General features: G+C 39.2%; 1 protein-coding gene across 6 annotated transcripts in view; it reads left to right on the top strand.

Annotated features, from left to right (window-relative positions):
* Nucleotides 1-444: 444 nt before the first annotated feature.
* LOC127350801 (inactive N-acetylated-alpha-linked acidic dipeptidase-like protein 2) overlaps nt 445-19,947 on the top strand; it is a 479,274-nt gene continuing 459,771 nt past the window's right edge. For 3 of the 6 annotated variants that reach the window (XM_051377804.1, XM_051377803.1, XM_051377805.1), the window contains exon 1: nt 7,149-7,489. The gene's annotated coding sequence lies outside the window, so the exon portion shown is untranslated. Of the gene's footprint in view, nt 467-7,145; nt 7,490-19,947 lie in introns of those variants that run through there. The other 3 variants (XM_051377799.1, XM_051377800.1, XM_051377798.1) reach the window with 3 other exon arrangements.

Genomic DNA, 19,947 nt, shown 5'->3' with positions numbered 1-19,947 from the left:
TTTGAAGGTTTTTGCTCTATTTCACAAAAATATAAAGAGTCAGACTTGTTTATTTTTGTTGTGTTAACAATAGTGATTTCAGTTAAGTTTTGTTATTTGGTTATTAAATCATCCATCTTTGCCTACTACTTGCCTTTCTTATCCTCAGATGTGCATAAAGTACAGGTTATGAACATTTTTTAAAAATACAAGTAAAAAAAGCTGAGAGAGAATCTACTATTATGAGAATCCTTGCTCTCTTACTACAAACAGAAAATCTGAAGTCTCTGTCCTGTTCAGGTCACAGAATCACTCTCATCTCCTAATGTACTACGCTAACATACAGTTCCTTCTTTACCATTATATTAACATACACTCTAATTTTCAGTCCTTGATACTGCACTCCTCATTTAGATGCCAATCTGTTTCATATTTTGATTTTGTCATTCCTTGCAGGGGGAGGAAAGTCATCACCAGTAGCCCAACAGTAAGTGTTTTCTGTTTTATTGCATCTTGCATGAAAGTAGAGGTTGAGTTTCATCTCGCCCAGTATCTGCCCGCTCTCTGTTGCTCTCAGCTCTTTCTCGCTGTCCAACCCTGGAACAAATGCCCTATTGTGACTTTCTCCTATTGTCTGCCTCTCTCCCTCTTTTTCTTCCTCTTTCTTTCCCACCCTCCCTCTCCTTCTCTTCGTCCCGTTCCTCTACTTTTCTCTTGTAAGCCTTTAATGGTGATTAGCTGTGCCGTGCTGAATGTGTCCCTGTGTCTCCCTCACTCTCACTGGGAGTACAAGTGCTGTCACTGAACTCAGTCCTGCACTGTTAACTGAGCTATTGATTCACCTCAGATGAATGGTCGGGATACAGTTTGAGAATGTGGTTTAGGGATGCAAGGTAGAGGTGTGTGTGTGTGTGTGTGTGTGTGTGTGTGTGTGTGTGTGTGTGTGTGTGTGTGTGTGTGTGTGTGTGTGTGTGTGTGTGTGTGTGTGTGTGTGTGTGTGTGTGTGTGTGTGTGTGTGTGTGTGTGTGGGGATGCCTGAGTGCACTCCTTGTACCGATGACGAGCTGTATGTGACGGGGCTCTGGCTCCAACACACTGGTTGTTTCTTAATGTGGAGATGTGTTTGATAATGCAGTCACATGCACACACATGCACACACAAAGACACGCACTAAGTATTCACCCTCTTAGATCCCCATCAAGGAGCCAGGACAAAGGTTTCCAGTACAATAGAGGGGCTGGAGCTCCTTGAGCCTTCTTTAATACACGAAGACTTTACCCATTCAGATGCACTCATTCACCACTTTGAGTACATTGTGTAACCATGCACGCTGGGCCAAATGTACAGCTGTTTTTGCATCTGACTGAACTCCCTATGTTGTCCATTGCCTTCCTCTTGCAGGCACTTGGTACACTTTAAAAAAGAAACAAAGCACAAACAAGTAACAAGTTTCATGTTCATGTTGCACACATTTAACAAACATTTAACAAACATTTAACAAAACAGTTGGTACAATCCCTCTTTCAGGAACAGTCTTTCAGCCGGTCCACTGTTGTACTGACCGAGGTTGTGAAAACAGTCTGACACAAAGTGGTTCACACACAAAACCAAAATAAAAAAAATACAATTATGAACGTGAAAAGGGGAATAATATGTCTCCTTTAAGCATGTTTTTCTCTAGCCAATGTCTACAGGTCCAGGAAATGGTCAAAAACAAACGTGCTGCTTAGCCAAAAAGGAGCTCTGTGCATCTGCACTCGATTGCTCTTACTGAACACCTTGACCCGTCTGTGACCTTAAAAGTGTAATCTAGTGGTTTGAAATTGAGTTGAGATTACGACATTTGAATTTAGAAATCTGAATTTGAAAGAGCATAAAAAGTTGAATTTTTAGTGAGGCTCAAATTCAGTTTCAAACTAATAATAAATTCAAATTCAAATTATGCTATTCAGATTCAGTTTTTCAATACAGTTATTCAAGTTTAACAATACAAATTCAAATTATGCAATTCAGATTCAGTTTTTTAATGCAATTATTCAAGTTGAGCAATTCAGATTCAGTTCTAAATGATTCAAATTCAATTTCCACTGACACAAAAATCAGCCCATAGCTTTTGTCCACACAGTGTCGCTTGTTGAAAAAAGCTTACAGGTGTAGCATTACAATTGCTGACTGCTAGCACAGCTGCCCAGTCGCAAGCACTGAATACGTGTTTACGTTAGTATTGTAGTTAGTTAGTAACACAGGATCGAAGTGCACATGCGTTTTTTGGCTTACATTCACAATGAAGTCTTTACCATAACATTTCCTCCAAGGAACAGTCAAGTGTTGTAGTTGGCAGGCTTTTATATGACCGTGTGAAATTGAAAATACATTTGCAACACAAAAAATACTGTTTTGATGTCAAGCACTGTTATTTGACAGCTATAATTACCACTTATTTTGTCAATTTTTCATACGAAACTATGGAGGATAATTTTACGCAGAAAATACAATATACCAAAAAGTGTTTAATCAGCCTGTTAAATAGCTGGTCCTAATCCTAATTGAACTCTTAGTATGTATTAAAGTCAGGCGCAGTGGAAGGGTCAATTGGTTTTGCGTGTACCTATTTAAAATCTATGCAGGTCCTTAATTAGAGCTATCAAGACCACAATTAGATCTCAGTCATTTCTAATAAAATGAAAAGTGTATAAAATTATGTTCATTTTACTGACACTCACTGTTTTGTCATTTTAAAGTATTTAAAATGGCATTACAACTAGATTGCTCACGATTGAGACGGGGTGTGCAATAACTTCTGACTGTTACACCATTTCAAATGACAGAAAAAGATCATTTCTGCTGTGAAACGGGAATTTATAGACTAATTTAGTTACTTGTCCTTCATGCCTATAGATGGATGAGGCAGAGAAAAGGCAGCCTCCTCCACTGTTGGCCCATTATGTAGTCTTATACTTAGAAAATTATCATCTTCATGCCTAATGGCGTATAAGGACAGACAAGCCTCCTCCACTGTTGGCGATCTGTGGTTGACTTGGCAACATGACCGCAACTCATCATCATCCCTGCTTTTCAGCTTTTCACAGTCATAGCATCCCATGTCTGTTTTCTCTCTCTTTTTTTTTTTTTAAATTCATGATGATTTTTGGACTCAATACTGACATTTCGTTTGAAATTTTGACATCTTGGGACACTGCAGGTCGAAGATTGAGGCAGATCTGTTGAATGTGCCCCCCAGTTTAATTCAAAGTGTGAGTATATCCCTGTACTCATGCCTTGTGGCGTATGTATGTGAAACCAGACTCCTCCAGTGCTGGCAGTCCACAGCCTGCTTGGCATCCTGACCACCACAGCACATCATCCCTCTCTCAGCTTCTACAGCTCTTCTCCAAGCCATTTTTTTTAGGTTATTTGCCATTTGTGTTTATTCTTTGCCTTGAAGGCAACTTCAGTTTAAACTAACTTACTTAATAGATTTTTTGATTATGCATAAAGGCCAAAAAAAAAGGATCTACGTAATTTTACCCCCTAGCTCGTGTCTGTGCTGCTACTTTATATTCCAGCCAGCAGGAAACGATACTTTTACCCATCAGTACGTTTTGCTTGTTAGGGGCTGTAGGACTCTCTGCAAGGTGATCATTGAAAGAATATGGCCGGAACCCTCGTTAAAGGAATACATTGACATTCACACATTTAACAGCAGAATATCTCACCAACGGTGGAGAAATGGCTTCGATGTTCCAGCACAAAATAGTGAAATGGCATGTTGACATTGTTGCATTTGTCATTGGACCCTTCAGCCGTCTCGAACTGCATGCTAGCTTATTATCTTATAGCTTTTAGCACCAATTGGTTGGACAAATTCTAAACATTTTTCCCCAATAATGTGACATATATTTGGCTAAGGAAAAGGACCGCGCTGAAATTCCAAATGTCAAAATGTCCCTTAAAATGTGTTTTAGTGAGAATGACAAGGAGGCTTTCATTCAGTTTTCTCCCAGACTCTCATCTCTTTCCCTCTGTTCATATTCAGTGGCTTCTGCTGCACCCAAACTCAAAACCAAGCTTAATAGTCGACAAGGTATTATGCCCCTTTTCATTAAATTAGTTATCCAGCTTCTGTTTCTTACCCATCCGTTTGCCAGATGTTTTTTAATGCATCATCGTCAACTCTCTTGCCACCTGCTAAACTTTTTTCCTGCCAAAACATTGTGCGAGCCGGGCATTGAGTGGCTGTCCTTTCTTGTGAGGTTATTGATGAGTTGCTAATGAAAGGCCTATTAAAGGCGAGTATATTGATCCACTGAGGGTCCGATGACAGTATCATTGCAACAGGGACACAATTGAAAAAGACGTGCACTGCCAAGAGGCTGAAGAGCGAGGATGGAATGATCATCTTAGATACTGCTCCCTCGGTCTCGCTGTTTATTTTTTCAGTTAATATCTGTGTTACATTTCTCCCTGTCCCTCTTCTTAATCTCACATTTGAATGCATACGGCTGTCACTGTGCATGAAGTGAGTAACTGAGTCAATATCAATCCAGTTTGCAATGATTTATGCTAGCTTGATTCCTGTCCGTGCCATAATTTGTCATGGCCTTTCGTGCTCTGGAGGACCTCCTGCTTTTAAACCGTGCCCCCATTAGCCACCAACAGATCAATTGACTGGGAATGCATGAACAAACTAGCGATTGGGGTGAGCTTTGTCCTAACTGAGTGAAATTTTATCCACTGTGCATCAGTAATATGCTGTCCAGCCATTGTCTGCAATATTTATGGAGTTGAATTCATTGTTCAATTCATGGGCTGTAAGCAGGGAAATAGTGGAGAGAAACAGGAGAGAAATAGTCAACACAGTAACAGAATCTGGATCCATATCTGATCAGCACTGCAGAGTTTGACAGTTTGATTTGAGTTTGGTGCGTTGAGCTGGACGGACTCCCTCAGAATGACCTGTCTATCACAAGATAGCCACGCCCTAAAGCATACCCTGCTTTATCGTCTGTTTTATCCTTAATGTTGATAAATTAAGTGAGAAGACGGATCATGTTCCCCTGACAGTAAATGCATGCAGTCTTCCTTTTTAAAACCAGTGTTGCTTGCCTTAAGAAAGAATGCAAGTTTAAAACACTTCTTCAATGGCCTCACTTCTCAGACCCAAATGCTCTGTCCACTAATTATATCAACCTAAAAACTTGTGTTTATGCTATTTAAAACACTTCTGATTGTAGAGGAAAAGCTAATTCCCCTAATTCAATGTAGCACATTTGTTGAACATAATTTTATTAGAAGTTGCCATGACTCAAAAATATTGAGGCAAACCGTTCCCTTGTACTTCCCTTCCTTTCACAAAAACATAAAAACTGAAAAAGTCCATAAGAGCCAGGTGAATATTAAGCATACAAGTGTTGTCTTGTTGTGCATAGAAGGAATAGCTGTAACAGCAAAAAGATTGTTTATCCTCACTGTGAGATCACATTAGTCACAGTAGAGCACAAGATGCACACCTTTACACTTCCCTTGGACCGCCTCCCTTTATAGTTTCCATTGTTATTGGACTACAACAACCAGTTTCTTTCAGGCCATGCCCATATCCAGTGTCCAACCTTAAGGGAGGAGCTGTGAGCTTCACTGTATGACTCACTCTTCACACCTTTACAATGAATGCTATTTCAGAGCCAGATTGCTGTGATGTTGTTATATGTAGTAATTTGTCAAACCTGCTTATGTCCACAAATATAGACTCAACTGAATGCCAGGAACAAAACAAAACAAAACAAAAATGTTTTAAACATTACTTTTCTTTAAAGAAGTTTTAAAAATATACGTGTAACCGAAAAGCCAGTGCTATATGGAACAGATGTTAATATTATTAATCTATTAACACTGTAACTACCTATCCAGCCCTTTCAGAGAGACACCAGGACTTTGTGGCGAAAGGAAATGTGTTTAAATACTGAATGACATTACACTTCAATAAAACAGTCAGTTTATGTGCAGGAGTTAAATTTTAGCCTATAAGCAACCCCTGCCAGATGAAAACCCTGTGTGTCCAAAAAGCAAAATTTCTCAAAAGTTAGTGAAGAGACATGTTCTTTTAATTTAAAAAAAGGCAAGTTCAACATGTCTAAGAACATGGTTTGACATTTTGTGTACGTGGTTGGCATTAACGTTCCTCATTGCAGCTGACTCGGCAGGTTGAAACACTAAAACAGTACTTTTGTGTCAAGGTTTAATACCTTTAACAGGCATCATCAGAATTCAAGATGTCATAAAATGTGCCACAGCAGAAACCCCCATTAGTATTCATTCAGCTGCTAGATTGATCTCAATTACAACTTAGATGTATACAAATTCATCAACATAATTTAAAAGTATTTCTAAGATATGTTAATCAAATATCTACCACTCTAACACCATAATAATAATAATAGTAATAATAATAATAATAATAATAATAATAATGTAGTAACAAATTCAACTGAATGCTACTGCTTACAGGGGAAAATCAGGCAACACTTTAATTCCCCCTTTAGCCTTATATGCACACACTCAACATTTACACACTATGTTACACTCTATAATGTTTTATAATGTTAAGTTTTTAAATTGTGCTCAATTTTGACTTTCAGTTGACTAGTGTAAATTTAAATATCTGTTTAATCGACATAGAAATTAGTCGCCAAAAATCCCTAGTCTCCCAGCCTCCCATTTGAGTGACACAGGAGGAGTTTTAGTTGTTGATTTGATAAATGGTTTAAAATGTCATTAGATGTATTTAGTTCAGTACAGTTCACAGAATGGTGTGTCCTTTCCAAAGTTCCAGAAGGATTATCTAACAGTTAAAGGTGTTTGATTTGAGAAAACAAACATGGATAAGTATTAACCCAAAAAATAAACTAATTAAAGCTCAATGGAATTTTACTTCATTCCCACAATGAATAAACAATATCACTGGACTGCCTTATATTAGCTGTGTGTATGTGTGTGTGTCTGACTACACTTTCTAAAACCTAACCACTGTGAATTACAGCATGGAAACAGACACCAGTGCCAATCACAAACACACACACACACGCAGGCAACACACTGCCAAACAGGTTGGATGAGTGCAGGTAAGAGAGGAGGAAGGGCTATGCTAATGCCAGTACACACACACACACACACACACACACACACACAGGGAGAGAGAGACGCTAGCTTTCAGGCAAACTAAAACACAGCCAGGGCAGGCTAACAGGTGTAAAGGTGAGTGCAGAGGGCAGACAGTTACTGTAGACAGGTGAGCAGTCAGAAAGGTGTAGGTGAGCAGTCATACAAGTAACCAAGCAGTGTGTTTTGTGGGCAGTGTCAGCTCTCCCTGTCTGCTGTAGAAGAGAAACACTGGCAGCAGCTGCATAGAAAAGAAGCTCTCAGAACGGCCTTTATCCTCTACTGCCCCCTCTTCAGACACACACACAGACTGAGGCAACTACTGGGGCATTCAACCAGCTCAGCTCTTTCCAAGGTAAATATATAGATTTAGTTTGCTTACAGCTCAAGCACTTGCACTGTTGCACTGGATCTGTGAATGTGTATGCATGCCCTTGTTTTCTTTCTAAATTGAGATAATTAGTTGTTTTCTTCCATCCATCTCTGGCTGTGTTTACATGCTGCTGGTCAGTCTCTGGTTACAGAGTCATTCAGGTTAATCAGTTTACACGAACCTCTGCTGCTATGAGACTGAGTCCAGTAAACAAGTCAACAAAACTGTCCTCCTTTTAGAATGCAAATCAAATACACATGAGGGGAATATAGTGATGCATGCTGTCTTGTTTGACATGATCTACCCATAATGCAGCACGTGTTCAATGGTGGAAAGCAAAAGTGAAAGTAGCCACAAAAACCGTCTCACAGTTAGAGGTAAGCGGGAAATTGCAGTACAGTGTCATTTGGTTCCCGAGTAACCAAGTGATGGGAGCCGATAATGAGTGTGTAGGTGCACCGGTTACCATGCAACACACCACACCAGGCCAGCCCCGTGACTATGTGTATTTGTATGCCGTCCTCTGGAGGATCCTCCTCCAGTAACATTCAGTAACAGAGGACCAGAGGGGGGAGTAAAAGGACCTGCAGTACAATGTTGCCTACCTGCTGTGGTTTTGTCTTACCGTGTTCTGCATGTGTCAGGGGGTAGTGCGTACACACACATGTACACACACAGAGACGGGGGTTGGTATTTAACAGGTGTTGAGGCTGCAGGCATCTGGTGGCACTGTATCAGAGAGGGGGGAGGGGAGAGGGAGGGAGAGAATTTTAAATCTAAAACATTACTCATCCATTTAAATAAAATGAGCACAGAGGATAGCAACGCCAAAGAAATGAACACCAAAAGCAACCGTAATGAGAATGGTAGGATGCTTAGTAGTGGATTGTTCAAGGTACTTGTATCATGTTATACTACTTTTTCACCACTTTATTGTACTTTCAAAACATGATCACATAAAAATATTATGCATTGTTTTAGATTACACTACCCATCAAGCAGTTTAAGTTGTTCTTACATATTCCTGCCACTAGGGGGGTCGCTCACATCAAAACAAAAACATAAAATGAAGTTGTGAAGTAGCAAGTTGTTATCTTCATTGTTAAACAACCTAATCTTGTGAGGAAGAAATTCCATCTTGTCAGGCTTTAATCTAAGTGTTTGTGGCCAAACTACGTGGAATCGGAACAATCAGAGTCCTTTGAGAAGGTACATGCAGCTATTGGGGCTGGGCCGTTTACCTGGAAGTTATAGCAAATGGAGCCTCACTCGTAAATGTTTACCTTACCTTGAATAAAATGAACATTATTGGAAATATTTAGGATGATGTAAGTAGCTTAGGTTTTGCATTTTTAGACGTTTTATTGCGGAAATATTATAGCTTTCAGTAGACAACCTCTCCTGGTAAATGCCTTTTCACGTCTTTCAAACCCCACACGTTAGCCAAGACAGCCAATATCATATACATTGTTTACATTCTTGTTCCTCCCTAGTTCCACAATCATAAGAGAATGCTCCAAGACTGATGTGTATAGCATTAGGATCAGTTGGAACCACCAATATAGGTGACCTATGCAGACTGTGAAGACTCAGTAATAGCTCAGTACAAAATGAACCCTTAATGCACAAAGCCTGTCAGAATGCTGAATGAACAACAAAAATCACATTATTGACATTTACAAAGTAAAGTAATATGCTTTACAGTTGTAAAGCATATGAAATCTCCTAGCAACCAGATAAAATCCACAGAAGAACTGGCCAAATAATCTATAGGACTACAGAAGTGGCTCTCCATTTGTGGTAGTGAATAGTTTAATAATTCTAGAGGGATTGCACTGTTGGTCCGTCTACCATTTGGTGCAGAGTGAAATACAGAATCTTAGTTATTAGATTGCCATGGCATTGATGTATAGACAGCATGAGTCATTTTCCAAACAATAGAAACTTGCCTTGAAAAAGACCAGGTATGGTTAGAATTTGATTCAGGAAAAGGAATGGACCACCATCCATCCATGGTCCTCAGAAGATGAATCCTAATGACGTTGGTGATCCGATGTCTTTTCCTCTAGCTAGCACCACAATGTCCACATTTTTGGTTTTGAGCGAAATGGTCTCGACAACTATTAGAAATGTCATTGGATCAAGACAGTGTGTCTCATGACATCATCCTCAACTGCACTTTGTGTTTATTGCTAGATTACATTTCAGCAAATATTAGCACGCTAACATCACTAAACTAAGATTGTAAATAGGGTCAAAATTATACTTGCAAAACATTGGCATGTTAGCACTGTCATTGTTAGCCTCTTGGTACTCCAGCCACTACCATAACATCACAACTAATGGAGCGATGCCTGTGAGCTAGTTCAGGCAGTCAATTTGAGCTGCACTGCTATACACACGTGACACGCCTCACTCTCCATAATCACTAACCAAGCACACCCTTCCAATCTGGTGACCTATTTAAGCTGCAAACATTTCCCAGCTCTCCCTCCCTCCAATGCTGCCCTGCCCTGCATCCGGATTGCAGTCTGTCGTACTATAAGCCCCACCTCCACCCCCAGCATCCACCGGTAGGCTCCGGTAAGGGGGTTTAAGGTATTTGCTAATCGCTCCCAAAAATCTCTATGTAAACATATCTGTGTGGAGTTAAGAGGTCGGAGCCCAGACACCAAAATCTAATTAGTTATACTGCTATAATAAACATTTCAAGTTAGTTGTCAGTTGTCTGACTGCACTGCTGCTAAAAAACTTTTGCCCTCAACTTATATCCATCAAGGGTGTGGCTGTCCTTGAGTTGTTAAACACTGAAATTACATTTGTCCATATCCATACTCATGAGGTGACATTTTGTGCTGGCAAGTTGGCTAATAAAAGAAAATGGCATTGCTGAATATATTTGTTTTTGCCTCCATTTTATATGTATTTTTCTGTGTAGAGGTGACTCGGGAGGGCATGGAAAGTTTAAAGATGGGGAGTGACTACTGTATGGTTGACCAGCGTCTGTTTCATTGTGCCGCTGGGCTCATTTACATAATTTACTCATTTGTGTAGCCATGAGGGTCAATGAGGGTCCATGTGACGTAAATCTCATCTTCTGTCTATCAGGTGTCTGCAGCCCAGAATTTAAGGGACAACTACACATTTGCAGAACACGCCCACATACACACACAATAATGACGGGTATACAAATCCACCACCAATTTGAGTACATTGGGGCTTTTAGTGAGGCACAAGCACCAGAAGGTGTCGCATTACCTGAACAGCTGGCTGCTCATTATAACAAAAAGTTGGGGAAACAAGTAAAATAAGTTTTCTTTTATTCACTCAATTCTTGTTTTTTTTACCCAACGCCGGTGAAACTTCAGTTGCTGTTATTAGAATCCAAGTTTTCCCTGTGGAACTGGTGAGTGTGAGTGTGAGTGTGAGTGTGTGTGTGTGTGTGTGTGTGTGTGTGTGTGTGTGTGTGTGTGTGTGTGTGTTTGTGTGTGTAAGGTGCATGGAAGAAATTAATTTTGAAGCTTGACCTTTTTAACCCCTTCTTTCAGTCTCTTCTGTCAGTCTTGTCTGGATATTTTCACTCAAGCTTTTTATTATTCTTTGAGTGGAAGTTAACGCACACATCATATCTTACTTTAATCTTTAACCATAAAGTTTTAAATTGTTTGTATAAAAATCATTAAATCAGTTCTTTTTATGTAATTTTCCACTTTTTCTTTTTTGTCTTTTTTTGTTGTAATTCATATACATTTTCCATCTATTACTTTCTACAAAGCACTTGATAAATGCTCCTTTTTTACAAATGGTACATTGATATTTCCAGCTTCCTGACATTGTTATGCTCCTGCTGCTCTTTGATTTTCCCCAGCCCTCTTTTCTCCCTCAGCTTTTTTCTCCTCTTAATACCATCTGACATTCCTTACCTGCAAGCAGACGCGGTATCACCTGTCGTCTATTCACTGTTTTTTTCTGCAACACGATCTGATGTGTCTCTCAAACAACAAAAGGGAAGAGAGGAAAAGAAGGGGAGGGGATGATGGAGAGGATGGGAGGCTGGTCTGTGGCATGGTATCTCAGACAGTCCAGCACTTTCTTTGTTATCTGCTCTCCATGTGGGAGAAAAGCATCCCACCTTCTTTATTATCATCAAGCAATGATAAGGACGGCCCTGACTACTCATCTCTGCACAAAGGCAAGCTGATACCTCCAGGCTGTGTGTGTGTGTGTGTGCATGCATGTCTGAGGCCATGTCTTCATGCCCGAAATCACCAGGGAATATCCTTTCCTTTTATTCTCTTTTACGAGATAATAGTGTTGGTGTGATTTTGTTGAGGTTCGGAGATATCGGCTATAGCTCACCTCGGTACAATGGAGCTCAATGGCATTTGGATGGTGGTGTACAAAGCACCAAAAAAAAAAAAGAATTAAGTCTACAAGTCTGCACCGTTTATTTCAAATATAACAACATGGTTTCTCAAGAAAAAACTGCAGCCCTTGTTCAGTTTCTTCCTCCTGTGTGGAGAGTCAGTAGGTGTACTTCCAAAGATCACAATGAGATGCCTTACAGTGAGGTTTGTATATCAGATCTCTGGGCTTTCATGAAGCAGTTATATGACATACAATGGATGAATGAACAAATGAATAAACAGAAAAGAAAATGGCTGTGTAGGATTTGTGTAGTTCTTAATAGAGAGAGAAAGAGATCTGTGGAATATTGTGAGTCGATACATTTGGAAAGAACTGTGAAAATGTTAAGGAGAATTTCAGTGCTGGATGACACACAAGTATCTTTGAGTGCATGTGCAATTCAGTGAGGGCTCATAGACACTGAACATTGTCAGTCAGTTTGTGGGATCTGGAGGAGTTAGCATTGTTGGAGGTTGTTAAGAAGCAGGCGGTGACTCCATATGTATCAAAGAAGATATATGCTCGTTTACAGCAGGCCAATACCAAAGTAACCAGACTTGGAATGAAGTTAAGGGGAAACGGGTAGCCTAGTTCTCTCCAAAGTTAAAAAATAGAATAGGAAATAGAATAGAAATAGAAATAGAAAATAGGAGACTCATATTTTATCTTTTAACGTCATTGTTGTGCCATTATGTGCAATGGCTTAGAAAATAACCACCACCATCTATTTCTCTTGATGTGCCCAACTCCAACCAAATTCCATAATGAACATTACTACCAATTTTCTATTGCAGATTTTTTTTTTTTAATTTTGGTTACAAAAATCAACATTTCAGATGATTTATAATATTAGGTCAGATTCGATCTAAATTGGTGTTACACAATAGAATAAATTAAAAGGTAAAATACCCCAACATGCTTCTCGTAGTGAAGTGGTAAAAAATGGGGAGGCTCCTCGGATCCCAAATTCCCTTAATTGACAGACTTCAACTGTCACTCTGCCCGCCATGCTCAGATCTTTCACATATCGCATGTGCAGAAACTGTAAGATTATCTTGCTCTTGAGCTTTTGGAAGCAAGAGTTTCTCCCTAGAGTGATGTCAGTGGAGGACAGTTGATCCTTTGTTGTGCTAATTAAAACTCAATGAAACACTGTAGATTGGAAATAAAGAAAAAAACAAACAACAACAAATGCCTGGCCAAAATCCTCAGTGAAGGATCCCTCTGGGAATACAGGATTTTCAACTTGTTTGTTTTATGCACACAGAAGAGTGAGTTTTAAAGCACAAGCAAATATCCAATTAAAAGAAAGCTGATTTTTTTTGTTTTTAATTTGATTGTGGTATGTGCGTCTATGGAAGAGGGATTATTGTATTATCACACTGCTATGATTGTTGACCAGGCAGCTATCAAACGATGACTCCTTCTACTGTGTTGCCAAACCCTAACCTTTACCCTCCTCATTAATTCCTAGCTCTGCTTGCTGTCCCCTGAATGTTAATGTAGAGAAGAGCCACATCGAATGGTTTAAATATAGAAGACTAAAGAGAATACAGTAAAGGAACCATGTAGTGAACAGAGACAACTGCCAGACAATTGAAGCTGCTCTCGTGTTCCCTAGTGTGATGAGTGGAAACCAAACAATCTAGGAATTCAAAAAATGTCAACTTCCTTTTCACTCCTGTGACATTTGTTTTTAGAATACGTGATTGTCATTGCTTCAGCTAAAGTTGAGGTTATCTCCCTCTCTACTTGCTGTCTCACTCTCTCTTTTTCACAGTTTCCAGGTCACAGAAACATTACCCCGTCTGTAGATACTCCTTCTTGACTGCCTTTGCATTCCTAATATTTCACGTGCATTGCAGTCACAGTGTCATTCCGAAAGAAGGTACAAAAGTTCTACATGAAGATGGAATCTTTTAATGACAGTCTTTCAAATGTAGATACATTTTAATTGAAGTAATTGTCATCCTGTCCTATCAGCACATTGTTATGACCAACTTAAATACTCAGTCAAATAATGACACTAGGTCAGTGGCCATCTACCGAAAAATACAATGCTGCAGGTGCCCCTCTTATGTTCTTTGCAAATATGCATGGCTCCACGTTAAAGTTAACAAAAACAAATATGCAACGTCCGGTTAGACTTTTAATATAGAGCTTGTGTGGTTAACTTTGTAAATGGTTTGGTTAAGTTTAGGTCGTTTGGTTAAGTTTAGGTCGGTTAAGTTTAGGTCGTAAGTTTGGTTAAGTTTAGGTCGTAAGTTACATTGCGTACTTGACAATAACTTGAATAAAAATAAATAAATAAAAACATAACTTAAAGCTCCAGTGTGTAACTATAACTAGGTGATCTATTGTCAGAAATGGAATATAATATCCATAGGTATATTTTCATTAGTGTATATTCACCTGAATTAGGTGAGAGTTATCTATCCTTTTACCTTGGAATGAGCCGTTGAACCACCCCGTTTCTACAGTAGCCTAAAAGGGACAAACAAAACACTGGCAATCACTGCAAAAAACCCACTAGATGCCAACTATGTCCTTTAAGTACATAACTTGTTTACTGTACCTGATGTAACTGTTTGAGACATCCATCCACCCCACCACCTCCATATGCAGACTTTCTCCCTCTTTACAATATGTTACCTTACTTTGATGGTGGACCCATCCAGGAATGACACTATAGGGACAACTACAATGCTATATTTTGAAGTGAGGACCACTGAACAGGGAAGAAGTTACACCGGGTCGGTCCTACACGTCCCATTTACACTTGTCAGTTAAAATGTGTAGAATCCAGATGCTCTTCACCAATGCCTTGGATTGAATCTTACAATTTATTCATTCCAGGCTTACATTTTAGCTTATACTTTTTTTAAATGTCTCTAACATGCTTTTTGTAATGTAATTTTTATGGTTTATGTGCTATCCTTAAACCTGTGTCTTGTGTACTAACTCTGCATCTCTATGTCGGCCAATAGCAAACCACTACCAGAGGGTTCTCATCGGCTAGGTATGTACAGAGGTGATTGGCATGCATAAAATAAAGCATTCCATTAGGACTGCAGGACTTGCTGCAAACGAAGGCAGTGTCACTGCATTGATTAGCATTTGTATAGATTAGATTAGATTATGATCGTTTAAAGACAATGTACATTTTCCTTGATCTCACTTGAACCCTAGCTGACTGAACGATTTACTTGTTCCTCCCTTACTATTTCTATACTTTGTATGAAATTGGCTTGACAGTCAGACAGAAACGTAACTTATGTCTTTCTGGCTACTTTCTCTGTCTGCCTGTAAATTGCTGCCTTGAATGCTGCGAGCTGTAGGCGAGAAGTGAAAGGGAGCAAATGAGCTCTGAAATACCGACTCCTTGGTAAAACACGCTCGGCATGACCTTTAGTTAACGGACAAATTGAGCTGTGGCCAGAGCAGACTTCCGACTGGACTCGGGTGAACACTGCTGGGCACTGTGAAGGTGTGTGTGTGTGTGTGTGTGTGTGTGTGTGTGTGTGTGTGTGTGTGTGTGTGTGTGTGTGTGTGTGTGTGTGTGTGTGTGTGTGAGGGAGTGAGAGAGTGAGAGAGTGAGAGTGTCAGGGTGGTCAAGTGTGCGGAATGTTTGTGGCAAAGTTATTTAATTTGTTTATTTCAATTTATTTTTCATTTTATGTATATTTGGCGTGTGAGAGTCTTCTGAGTTTGCTGGCACCAAATAGAATGAGATGTTTGTTTCATTATCTCGGAGCGACTTGCAGACGTTTGCAGTCAGCCGGTGACCTTTGCTTCTCATTCGGTGGGTGTGTGTATGTGTGCTTGTGTGTTTGCAAGAAAGAAAGGGAGAGAGAGATTACAAGAATGAGCATAGAAAGCAATAAATCAGAACATAATTCAATCCGAATGTATTTTCATCTTTACTTCCATGTATTTACTTGTAAATAATAAGTATATATAATGTTCCCTTTATCTTTAATGTGAGAGTGTTTGTCCTTAATTGTTGATTAATGCAGAAACTGTTCTCAAAAGAACCAATGACCACATGCTGTCTCCTTATGCTGGTTTACAGTTAAGATTACTGTAATTTTCAAATGAGACAGATGGACAGCATTTTTGCATCATCTTCCTCATGTATCTCAAATATCATGATACAATTAGCAACAGTGTTCAAGTTAATCAGTCAGTCAGCATTATGATGAAGTCGAAAGCATTACTGGTTTTGTCAGATTTCCCAAGAAAGTTTTCTTTGTTCTTTACTGGCTTCCTTCTTTTAAGTCCCCAAACCTGAGCTTCAATCTCAAAATCACTGACTGTTGAACGGAGCAGATGGATGAACTGTCGTCCACTATAGCACATTCACACATGCTGACTGAAACTCATGGGTGCGACAGGCTGCCATTCATTGTGAATGAAACCTCCAGATAGCAGCCTGCTCATTCAAGAAGTCTTGCTGTGGTGATATCTGGAGAATTTGAAGAACTTGACTTACCTCGTGACCTGACTTTTTTTTCACATTCATACGTAAAATGACGCCACCTCTGCACAATCCAAGTCAGTAGAAAGTGTGTGAAATGACACATGCAAAGAAAAAAAGGCATAATGATAACATGCAAAATGAATTAATGTGTTATTTGTACACTATTTGGTGAATCCAGGCTGTATTGAAGATTATAAAACACGGCTGAGAAGCCTTCGGGGCAGACATGCCACAGCACTAAACACAGCAGCGAGCTTCAAGAGAGGGAGAGGAGTCCTCCAGCTTTGAGTCTGTATGTGCGGGCAGGCTGTTACTGTTAGGTGAAGAGAAGTAGCTGGTGACACAATACATCAGTGAGTTTACAGCCTCCCCAGGCCAACAATTGAGTTAGCAGTGACATACAGGGCAGATCTAGTAGGGTGGCAGCTGTCACCCATAAAAAAAAAACTACCTGGCCACTCCAGTTTGGTGTCAAATGCTGTCAAATTCAACACCTTAATAACACTTATAATTTAATTATCTGTTTGGGCCACATTTTAGAATAAGTTATAGGCTTGAGTTTAATGAAAAAGCTTCGTATTTGGAAAATGTCTGAAGGTTTAGTAGATTTTAGTATTCTAATAAAAACTCTCCATGTTTTCTGAGACTGTTTTTTAAAGTTAAATGCCAGAGTTTATAAAAGATTGAGCATGGCAGATATTAAAGTTAGGGAAAGATCAGCAGATGGTTATGGCATATATGCCAGTTTCATGGTCTATTTATGGGTAGGCAACTAACACTGGGTTTGTGGTTATTGGTAATGTGAACATTAACTGTTGGGTTTACTGTCAGATTGTGAAGTCAGCTCTCCACATGAAAGTCAGGTGTGCTACACGCCCATCCACCACCTCAAACGCCGCACCCTAACTCTCCCCCTCGTTATATAACAAGCTCCACTACTTTTTGGCACTGATTGGAAATAAATGTAAATCATGAGCTGATCTTCCAGAAATATTCCACATGATTCTTCAGCTCATCAATGTGGTGTGCCAGTTGTATAGTTTGTTAGCATTTGCACAATTGATCCACTGTTTGGAGTGGTTTTTGTGTAACAAACTCAAAGACTTAACTGAACCACCAAACTATGGCAGAGAGCAGCCTAGATGTTCCTGGTTGTTTAAAAGTAAAAACATTCCTAAAATGTTCAATATTTAGGTATGATTTGAATATTCATAAACATTTCTAATTCGTTTCCCAGTACAGCAATTTAAAATTAACATTCTATCTTGTGGCATGTGACTTCAGTCCTGCCAGCATGTGGAATAGTGATATAAAAGCTCCTCATTTCAGACAAGATTAGGAATGAACCGTCACATAAACCATTTAAAAAGTGAACTCCGTGATGTTTTAAAATCGTCCCCTCATAAAGAAATCAACAAACCTGAGTCACAGGTTCATGAAAGATGTCAGTTCCTGTCTCAGCAGGTCTTTGAGGTGGTTTGACAAGGCTCTTATGAATGTGTCATAGGATGAAGGAGACTGGATTAACCATTTGGAATTCATATTGGTGTTCAGAAGAGTTGAAGGTCAGTTGCTTCATAGCTGCAACAAAATTGTCTTCTTTGTTCTGCATGACAACCAAACCTCCATAATTATAATTTAGGATGAGACTGTAATGCATAGGGGGCATGACATTTTTATTCTAGCAGACTGATAGCTTCAAATTACTAATGTAATCATTTTTAACTTGTGTCCATACAAGGATGTTAGAAGAATATAGGGATGTAAAAAGCTGACTTGATTCCTTGAAATCTTCAAAATCTTCACTATAATTAAAATATTGTAGAAACAGACACACGTATGAAAAATTTAGCCAGGGTAAATAATCGGCTAATAATTTAAATCTATACACATACTGGTTACTACATACTGTTTTAAAGTGAGGAAACATTCACCAATTTGAGATAATACCAAGAGACCAAATTCCCTGTGTTTTTGTGTCTCTTTACTCGCTCTCTTTTTATATTTTTACAATTTATTTTAAGATTTTTTCAATTACTTTTGAGCCTTTACTTGGGCTGTACCAAGTTATCTCTCTTTTATCATTTAACTAATAATAATAAAAGTGCTCAGACAATTTTCACAAATGCCTTTTAAGGGCATATTGTCACATTAATGTCGGAGTGTGTTGTCACAGCTCCCCTCATGTTGTACTTAGTAAGATGCAGTTTTGAATAATTTTATTACACTTTTGAAAAAGTTTGAAATGATACTTGGTGTGTGGTGGGTGTCAGTCTGTGATATGAAGCATGTAATTATACTTCAAAGGAAATGGAAGTGAGTCTGCAAATACGGCACACTTGTCTGTGTGACAGCACACACTGTCATGTGTGACAACACGCCCTGACACGGAGCAGGTTGTCACAGGATGTGAAGCAGTCTTTCATCTGTCATAACTTCAACTTCTAGTAAATTATTAAGATTTTGAAAATGCCATTTTAGAGAAACCCTAATCTCTTTTTAAAAATGTATGCCAGTATTAAGGTACTGCTAAGAAATACACCAAGAAAAAGTGACAATTAGTTTGTCACTCTCGTGTTTGTGTATTCTGGTAGAAAACTGCTCTCGAGGCACATGAGACTAACCAAAGCAGGCCTGCTGTACATACACTCGTTACACACACATGCACACATGTACTTTTACGCATATACACTGATCAAAGACCACTTTGTGTCCATTTCCCTCCCTCCCTCCCAGCAGCCCCCCCCCCCCGACTCAATTTGACAAATCCATTAGGGGTCCATTACAGATACTTTATGAAAGCAGCCACATTATTTTTCTCTCAGCACTGAGAGGAGCACCATAAGTAAAAGCAGTGATGGTAATGATAATCCTGAAGGGGGTTAATGCTGTCCTGTATGTGTATGTGTTTGTGTGTGTGTGTGTGTGTGTGTGTGAGAGAAAGCTTAATTGTATACAGTTGGATGTGACATATGTACTGTTAAATCTGTATACCGAAGTCATTTCTAAACTTATATTTTGTGCATTGATTATATTTTCACCCTGAAAAACAATTTAAGATGCACAATCTTGAGTTAGCATCTCCCATCTACTGTACATGGGCAGATTAATCTGCTTTATATATCCCTTTTATATTTGGCCACTGTAATGCTCGACAGCTATGTGGTAGGCCCACAGCAAGGGCCCTTAAATACTGTTTGTATACAGAAAGGTGTTCATTCTTCTCGTTTAGCCTCACTAGCAGCAATGCCTATGGCAATGTTGGCTGGCACTTCAGTCCAGAACAAGATATGATGACAAGGTCCAGATTTCTTTGGTGAAATTTGGCATTAATATTCCTGGTAGGGTTTGTCCATTGTGGGCTTCTGTAGAGACATAGTGGTTAAACATGGCGGACTCAATGTAAGGTAAAGGGAATGAAAACGCAATGATTCCTTTATTCTGCCAATTATACACTGATGAAAACATACCTATGAATATTATATTCCATTTTTGCCAATAGATCCTCCTCAATGGAAATTAGACCGTGTCTGGCCGTCATAGTCTATGTAAC

Source organism: Dicentrarchus labrax, unplaced genomic scaffold (assembly GCF_905237075.1).
Source record: "Dicentrarchus labrax unplaced genomic scaffold, dlabrax2021, whole genome shotgun sequence".
Classification (NCBI taxonomy): Eukaryota; Metazoa; Chordata; class Actinopteri; family Moronidae; genus Dicentrarchus; species Dicentrarchus labrax.
The sequence above is the reverse complement of the archived record's forward strand: the minus strand, read 5'-3'. Positions and strand labels throughout refer to the sequence as shown.